We start from the raw sequence: 9,624 nt of genomic DNA on the forward strand, positions 1-9,624 counted from the left end.
TCACTACCTGGAACCCCCAAGTTTTACTGTGGAAAATAAAAAAATGCTCACAAGATAAGTATGTCTATTATGACTACAATTTCTTTCACTTATCATATGAATGAGAAAATCCATAGGACTATGGGATGCTGGGGGAGGAGCATTAAACCCACCCATTTATATAAATAAGCTCCACAAAGGATGATGTGATTAATCCTTCCTCAGAGATTATAAAAAGTGAATTGTTTATGTTTCTCCCAATTAATAATATTCTTCCCTTGGCCACAAATGTGGTAAAGGCAGGAGAAAAGGAATACAACAGCACATTCGTTCACTTCCAAATTGCAGGAAATCAACAATCAGAAGAAAAGGGAAATACCTGCAATTTTTTAGAAATTCTGGTTTAAAAAAAAAAAAGTGAAAGCTTTCCTATGTCCAGACTATCCTGACTTGATAAGCAACCAAGAATGTTTTTTTTAACTCCACACACAGCTCTTAACCACTGTCTGCAGTGCTTCTTGAACATATAACACATTAACCTGTCTTTAACAGTTGCTAGCCAAAGACTAACTGAATTAGTTAGAATATAGATTTCAAGATGTGTGAAAGGGACCTGAAAACATAGGTTTAAACATGATCGTAGTCTATTTCTCACTCTTACAATCGTCTGATTGCACACAGTCCAGAGGAAAGAATTCTGGCTCTTTCTATTTGTGTCTCCACCCCAAGAACATTTCTGTCATCCACGTGGTCCAAGGTGATCTTCATTCCAGCCAGTGAAAAATGTGAAAAGAGAAATAAGTTGGGGTGTGGGGTAGACCTACCACTTCCCTTTAAGAGTATTACTCAGAATTTGCACATATCATTTCCACTTACATTCCATTAACTATAACATGGTTACATGGCTATTGTCTGAAAAAAAGTGTTATCTTTATTTTGGGCATCCATGTGCCAGCTAATATATCAAGAATTCTATTAATTTAGTAGAAGAATCGGTAAACTAAACCCATGGGCCAAATCTGGCCCACTGCCTGGTTTTAAGTGACCCACAAGCTAAGAATGGTTTTTACATTTTTAAGTGGTTGAAAAAAATCAAAAGAGGACTAATACTTCGTGATGTGAAAATTATATGAAATTCAAAAATCTCGGTGTCCATAAATAAATTTTTATTAGAGCGCAGCCATGCTCAATCATTTAAATGTTGTCTACAGCTGCTTTCATGCTGCAAGGGCAGATCTGAGTAGTTGTGACAGAGACCACATGGCCCACAAGGCCTAAAATATTTATTATCTGGCTCTGTATGAAAGGGGGTTTCTGACCCTACTTTAGAAGAAAGGAAAAAAAACAACTAGGTACTGATGGATAACTAGCTAACTTGGCCACATGAAAATGGTGAAATTGGGAGTAGAGGAGGGTGGATTTTTAAAGGGGTTATAAATAATTCTATTTTAAAAAGAGTTTTTAATATAGTTTTATTAGTTATTCATTTATGCATTAAATATTATCCCCAAACTTAATTTAAACAGTAAACATGTATTATTGTTTCTATGGGCCAGAAATTTAAAAGTAACTTATATTTAATCTGCATGGCTCTGGCTCAGAGTTTCTCATAAGGTTGTAGTTAAGGTGTTGGCAGAAGCCTGAGTCTCATCTGAAGGCCTGACTGGGGCTGGAGGAGCCACTTCCAGATGGCTCATTCCTATGTCTGTCTGCAGGAGGCCTCATTTTTGCTACACAGGCTTCTCCTAGCATGGCAGCTAGCTTCTTCCACAGTGAATTATCTGACAGAAAAAGACAGAGACAGAGAGAGACAGAGAGACAGGGATAGAGAGATAGAGAGAGACAGAAAGACGGAGACAGAGAGACAGAGACAGAGAGAGACAGAGACAGAGACAAGGATAGAGAGAGAGAGGAGAGAGATAATTAGAAAGTCACAGAGCCTTCTAATCCCCAGTATTCAAAGTCGCACACTATCATTTCCATTATATCTTTTTAATTAGAAGAATAAGTCCAGTTTGGCCCACACTGAATGGAGGGGAATTAGTTTCCAGCTACTGAAGACAAGAATATCGAAGGACTTGTGGTCATTTTAAAATCACTACGGTAGTATTTGAGGGGGAAAAAAAGTAAATAATCTGTCTCCAGATAACACTAGGGAGCTGAGGCTGGTGATTATGAAATAAGTATAAGTTACTTGACCAGGAAGAAAATATTAAAGCTTACCTTAGAAATGGCAATCAGGTTTTACCTCTCATAGATTCCAATCAATTGGTAGTAGTTGCCTGGAGTACTATGTTGAGGAGGATTCTGATCGATAGTGATCAGGTCTACACATTTTCTATCATTGGAGTAAAAAAATAAAATCTCCAAAGTTCAAACAATGAGAAATGTTATAAAGTTTATAAAGCCATGAGTCTTGGGCAGCTCCCCAGGGTGTTCCTTTGGGATTTGAATTTCCCATGAGATCCCTCTCTCTCACCATCAAGCCTTCCTTCCACCAACTAGTATTTACTGAGCACCTATGTTTGTACACAGGCACTCTGGCCACCAGAGATAAAATGGGGAACAAAATAAATATCTTGCCCTCATGTTAAAATATGAATTTATGATTTCTGCAAAGAAGTTTTAATTTTTCTTCCTTCCCCTTTCTGAGTCTCATGTTTTAATTCTGCTCACTATCTAACTGCATTAGATATTCTAGGTCAATATGAAATAATAGTGATTTTTCATGTTTCTGTTCTCTGAATTGCAGAGTTACCCAGACTATGCCTCACATAGTGTTTCCCTTGTGTATTAATAGATATAACTTGAAAAAAAAGATTTTAGTCTACAGCTATGCCATTCTGAACATGTCCAATCTCATCTGATCTCTGAAGCTAAGCAGAGTTGGGCCTGGTTAGTACTTGGATGGGAGACCACCTAGAAATACCTGGTGCTGTAGGCGTTTAAAAAAAAAAAAAAAAGGATTTTATGATCACATAAGGTTAGGAAATGCTGGATTAAACTAAGTTAAACAGATTACTGTAGGCAATTTTAATGGGTCATGAACCATCAGAACAAGGACGATACAACACATTGTATTTCCAAAAGTTAATTGAGTTTAAAATTCAGTGTGAAACACACTATTATCATAATAGTTTATGAATAAAAGTAAAGGAAATAAAGAAAGCTATATCAAGGGCTCTGCATCATTTAGGATTTGTGTGCACTGTATGTAACAGAAATCTAATGACAGTGGCTTAACCAAGTAACCTCATATAATTTACCTCGTATCAAAAGAAATGCAGAAATGAGCAGCCCAGGGATTCCACGGAGCCATCAGGGCCCCAGGATCCTACTTCCTTTCACTTCCTCATTCTCATTATGTAGCTTAATTCCTTATCCTTGCTGCGGGATGCTTTCAAGTTGGCTGTTACTCAAACTCGCTACCTGCTTTCTCTAGGCAAGAACAAAAAGAAAGAGTGAAAAAGGAGAATCTAGAAGGTTTCTTAGATTATTTCATCAGCTGAAAATGTCATGTAGTTACCCCCACCTGCAAGCAAGTCTGGAAAAGTATTTTAGCTGGACCCATGAATGCACTGAGCAGAATTGTTTCTGTTAAACAAGAAAAAGAAATGAATAAGTATTTGGTAGTCTACTCACCATGTCTTTTCCAGACTCTTACCTAGTCCATGAGGGTCAGAGAAGGCTGAAACTAAGAATAATATTTTTTTAAAAGATAGATACACTTGTTTCTTTCTAAATCATCTCCTATTTATCATACTTCTAACCTCGAAATACCTTTACACTAGCAATTTACTTTTGTCATAAATACAAACTTCCATGGAATTCCTACTACTTCCTTTGAATAGCAATGAAATAAATGTGTAAATAATTTCTATTAAATGTCTGAAATTTTCAACTTTGCTATGCTAAGAAATGATGGCTTGCTTCTGTTTTTATTTGAACTGTTTTTGCCAGCAAAAATAATTGTTCACATTGCTAGAAGTAGAACATTTGCCAACACGAAAAAATACTGTATAGAATAGCATTTAGCATACCATAACACGTATTTTCTTACTCTCACAAATCTAGTTTAAAACTTTAATTTTTTTATAGCTGTGGCCTCAATACTTCAGAATTTAAATTTTTTTCAACTTTGTAGCATATAAAAGTACATGTGTGAGCTTATAGTGCCAAGAAAAGTTTTCTTAAAGTTATTGCATTTCTACTTGGAATTCTGGCTTCATTTTGCACAGTCCAGGCCGAATGAGTTCTTATCCAGAACATAGAAATACATTATTACAGTCACTAATCTCTCTACTAATGCCTTAAAATTTCTCTTTGACTCTCCTTAACACCCAAAGAGCACTTTTCTTTTTAATGTTTTTATTTTTTAGAATACTAATCCCACATTATCAATTTTCTAATAGTGTATTCATCTCTACAAATGGCTTCTGGAAGATACTGGGTAACTCATTTTTCACAAATTCATATCTCCGATGAACCCAAGATAGTTTCTAGAAACCATATTCCCCCCAAATGTAATGTATCAAAGTACCATCTATAAAAAAATTATTTCAAGTTATCCATAAAAGTGCATACCTTCCAATGTTTGACCATGGGGAAATTATTATACATAATATGATGAACTAGTATGTTGCCATAAAAACTGATAATGATAAAGACTATGTAACAACATGGGAAAATGTTTATGATTTAATATCAAGCAGATTAAAACTTGAGGAAAATTGTAGCATTAGACAAAAACTAGAGGGCAATATGCAATAATGAAAATAATTATGGTAGAAGGTCTATAGTATATATTTTTTCAGTTCCTCAAATTTTTTCACTATAGTCTGATGATTCTTCAATATGCATGTTATTTTCAAAATTATAAAAAGGGGATAAAATAATTATTTAATGAAGAAAATCTTGTCTCCTAGCATCTTCCTTTACTTTTTCCTGTTTTTTTTTTGTTGTTGTTGTTGTTGTTTTTGGCTCATTTATTAGATGCTCAGCAGCCTCCTCTGTCCCTCAAACGCCATCCTCTTCCACTTCCCTAAACGAGGGAGCCCCTTTTGGCCCATCCCTCATCATAGGCCTTTCCCACTTTACGATCTCATTAGCCTGTCTAAGTCTCATTTCCACTGGCTTTCTATCTACCCATTTCCACTTGCACACCTTACTAGTTCCCCAGCTCTAAGTAATGATGATGCCTCTTCTTATGAGCATTGTAAGGACTAAAGAAAAAAAAGACATAAAGCACTTAAATCATGGTGCCCTTCACAGAGTTGTGTCCATTACAATACTAGTAGCAGTATTAATAACAACACTAATAGTATTCCTCCCAAACGCAAAAGAGCTTTCAAGCAACAGGACAGACCCATGAGAAAGTTATTTGAACCAGAGCCAATGGGAAAAAGGGTTAGGTAAGACAAGTGAGACTAAAGGGGGCTAAGAGATTGTATTCAACCCTCCAAGTAGTTAATTCCAGAACAGAGATAAGACCCCAGTCTCTCAGCTTTCTGAGAGAGTGTGGTTCTCTCTGCATCTTAACATGCCCATCAGTGCTCAGTGCTTGCCTGGATAACTTAATAGTACAGCTGTCTGCTGAGATGAAATCTCCTTCGTTTTTCCTCATTGCTATTTATCTTTGTCAGACAATTCCATGGCTCCATGAACATTTGACCACCCACAATGCACATTTGACCACCTTTTTGCCTTTGGCTGTTAGCACATACGAATTGCTAATCCTTTCTTAAACCTCTAGGTGAACCTCACATTCTCATGGGACTCATATTTCCTCCAGAGGGCTCTGTAAGTAAAAGGCTGCTCCCTCTGTGTAGCCACTCCTGACTGCTCCTCATGCAGTGTTCATGCGAAAAATGATGGCCACTCCTGACTTCACCTTCCTCGTTACCCCCGTAGATACTTTGGCCTTAATTTTAAAGTAAGAATACCATTGGGTTTTTCTGACCTTTTGTAGAAGATTGAGTGGGAAGGAGTGAGTTTTATTGGACACTGAGAGGAAGGTTCCTATAACACCCACATAAAGAGGTAATGTGGGAAAGCCAAAGCAAGCAGAGGATTTAAAACCAGCTGGAATACAGCCAGGAAAGAAGTTAACACCCTAGGCTTTCCATGAACTTTTCTACTGTGAGTTCTAAGCCAGAAGATCTTCATGATCAGAAATTACTGGAAACCTGGTTTCAAACACACAGTAAAGATGATACAAAAAATGCCAAACGGGGAAGGTTTTACTTAGAATAATTAATTAATGACCATATTTCAACAACTCAAACTTACTTTGTGGATGTAAATGTATGAGTAATACCCAAAACCACAAACCCAGGAGCAATAAAAGACCTTAGGTTGAAAGTTCTACTGTCAGAATTATCCTGATTTTCCTCTGAGCAACTAGAAGATGAAAATAAAGAAATCAACAGGAAAACTCATAAATCTGTGATTCTGGAAGGATGGGGTCACATTTTGTTGGGAGAGAAGGCACTTTCCCTAGGTCCAGCAGGAGTTGCTTTCTGTGATGTTCTGGGAAGTGAGTCCAGAAGAGAAAGGTCCTTTTCAATTTGCATCTGGACTACTCTACCTCTCCTGCTGGCTCACCCGCACATTACCTCTGCCTGTAACCAGGGTGAGCGCCACGTGCCAAGCTACCGCTAGAATAGAATTACACTTTTGGTGGACCTACGCAGCCTCTAAACAACTCTACAGCCAGCAATAAATACTCAGGGGCCCAGCTGAAATCCTGATTTTTATTGACTCAGAGCCCAAAAGAAAATAGAGAACATACAAAATTATCAAGATTCTTGGTCAATTCTCTGGCTATGAGTTAGCAATTTCTTTCCTCTAGAATTCTAACTTTCTTTTTGTTATGGGTTGAATTGTGTCCCCACCTCCCCAAATTCATATGTTGAACTTTTAATTACTAATATTTTGGAATGCGGCCTTACTTGGAAACAAGGTTGCCGCAGGTACAATTAGTTAAGATGAGGCCACGCTGGAGCTGGGTGGACCTCTAATCCATTATAACTATGCCCTTATGAAAAGGGGAAATTTGGACAGACAATCTCAGAGAGAAGATAAGGGAAGACACAAGAAGACAATCAGAGATTGGACTGATGTATCTGTAAGTCAAGAAATGCCGAGGACTGCTGACAAATAAAAGAAACTAGCAGAGGCAAGGAAAGATTCTCCAATTTTCAGGGAGATAATGGCTCTTCTGACACTCTGATTTCGGACCTCTAGACTAAAACCGTGAGATAAATTTCTGTTGTTTGAAGCTACCCAGTTGGTGGTACTTTGCCATAGCAGCCCCAGTAAAGTAAAACTGTGATCTATCACCCAAATTTGTCTAATGATCTACTGGTTTATTAAACAAAGAATTAGAAACTACCTCACTTTGAAAATCATTTGTTACCCACCTCAGAGTTATTCATATTTTCAATCTCTGACACGAATTCCAACAAAGGATTCACCAAAACTTCTCAAATAACTATTAACTTTACCTTTTACTCCTATTTAGAGCTTCTTTGTTTATAAGCTAAAGTTAGATTTTTAAAAGAGCGAAATCAACCCTAAATATTGGAAGTTAAATGTTTTAATTGTCCCCTCTCCGCTGGTTATGTTAAGGTATAAATTTTTTTAAAGAGGAATATCATGACACTTATACAAATATAAAGTTAACGTATGTCAAAAATTGTATTTAACTGATTAATTAATGAGGGAATGAATAATATATAAAAAGAATTGCTTAAAAAAGAATTCAAATAGACATGTAAAGAGACAATTAGGAATACTAAAATGCATCTGCTAATAGATTCGTAGAGTGGAATCAATTGTAATCTTCATCAAACAAAATTTGTTTCCTTTTTTAAGGAATCACCATCAATTTTCTAGAACTAAGTGTTGTAAAATAGCTCAAAGGCAATAAGGGCTCAGATTCCTAGAATTAGATAACCTTGGACAGTATATCAGCACATAAACTTCCATTGAAAGGACACTTATTCTTGTCTGGTCCATTTCAGTCTTTCACAATAGTTCCTAGAATATCCCTCACTCATGATCATAATAATCTCAAATATTGTTCTTGTTCACAAAATAAGACTTATCAAGTTTGGACTGGTTATTTATATAAGTTCTGCAATAGTGTTAATTATTTTTCAACTGCAGTATCTATTAATTTACATTAACTCTTCTCTTCTGGAGGTCCGCCAAATTTTAGTAAGGTTGCTGACCAGAGAAAAAGTGATCTTCCCTACCACCTGAAAACCTGGAACCTTGTAAACCAGGGAGGGCTTTGTAGGCTTTGGCTCTGTATGTATAGTCCATCTTTGTTCCATAAAGTGACTGGTCATATGTGATGAGACTAGACTTGTTTGCCAGTATGATACTGCAAATAAAACCTTGATTACACAGTTGATTTGTTCAGTTATATCCCAGCTTAAAAAATAAAAAGATTCTTATTGAACCTATACAAATAACTATATTGCCATAAAAAGTAAGGAGACTCAATAAAAGTTTTTGATTTTGAGTTTAAGGTGGGTAAGTTAAACAAACAAATAAAAACTAAATTGGGTTCTCCATTGTTTCCCACCCAACAGTGAATGGATCTCTATAACCCACATACACAGATTTCCAAATAGTCAAACCATAAAATCAAATTCGAAATCATTGTTGCCACCATGAGAGGGAATAATTTATTTGCTTTGTTCAAAACGAAACCAAAAACAAAATACAATATCAATAGAAAAGGAAAAAACCTAGAGAAAGAGAGAATAAGGAAAGCTCAAGTTTTACTGATACTTGGATTCATTCCAAAAGCCAAAAAAAAGGGGGGTGGGCGGTGTTAATCTGATCATGAGGTACACTTCTCCAGCAGTGCTGTCGATCTGGTTTTGTCAGCTGGATCCAGTTGGTGTCTCCATGAAAAAAGGGATAATTTTTTAGACTAAAATTATGATCCTCTTTTAAATTTAAATAAACATGTGTAAAAGAGTTTTATTTTTTATTGTTTTATTTTTTACTATTTATTGGGGTAACATTGGTTAATATAATTATATATTCTATTGTGTATTTACCACCCAAAGTTCAGTTTCCTTCAGCTACCTTATATTTGGTCCCCTTTGCCCACTTCACCCTGCTCCCTATATTTGACCCCTTTACTCCATCTACCTCCCCACTCCTCCCCCACACCCTATGCTCTAGTAACCACTAGACTATAGTCAATGTCCATGAGTCTGTTTGTCATTTGTTGCTTTTAGTTTATATCCCACATATAAGCAATATCATGTGATTTTCAACTTTTTCTGTCTGGTTTATTTCGCTTAGCATGATTATCTCGAGGTTCATCCATGTTGTTGCAAATGACAGTGTTTCATCTCTTCTTATGGCTGAGTAATATTCCACTGTATATATGTACCACAGTTCCCTTAGCCAATCATCTATTGTAGGACACTTCTGTTGCTTCCATGTCCTGGCCACTGTGAATAATGCTTCAATGAACAACGTTGTGCAAGTATCTTTTTGACTACGGGTTTTCAAGTCTTTGGGTAAATTTACCCAGTAGAGGGATTGCTGGATCACATGGTAGATCAATTCTTAGTGTTTTGAGGACCTCCATACTGTTTTCCATAGTGGTTGTACCAA

At 36.5% G+C, this 9,624-nt stretch overlaps 1 pseudogene; it reads left to right on the forward strand.

Annotated features, from left to right (window-relative positions):
* The first annotated feature begins 2,804 nt into the window (after positions 1–2,804).
* Positions 2,805–2,923, forward strand: LOC112484203 (annotated as a pseudogene).
* The last annotated feature ends 6,701 nt before the right edge of the window (positions 2,924–9,624 follow it).

The sequence above is a fragment of the Pteropus alecto genome, unplaced genomic scaffold, assembly GCF_000325575.1.
Source record: "Pteropus alecto unplaced genomic scaffold, ASM32557v1 scaffold237, whole genome shotgun sequence".
In the NCBI taxonomy this organism is placed as follows: Eukaryota; Metazoa; Chordata; class Mammalia; order Chiroptera; family Pteropodidae; genus Pteropus; species Pteropus alecto.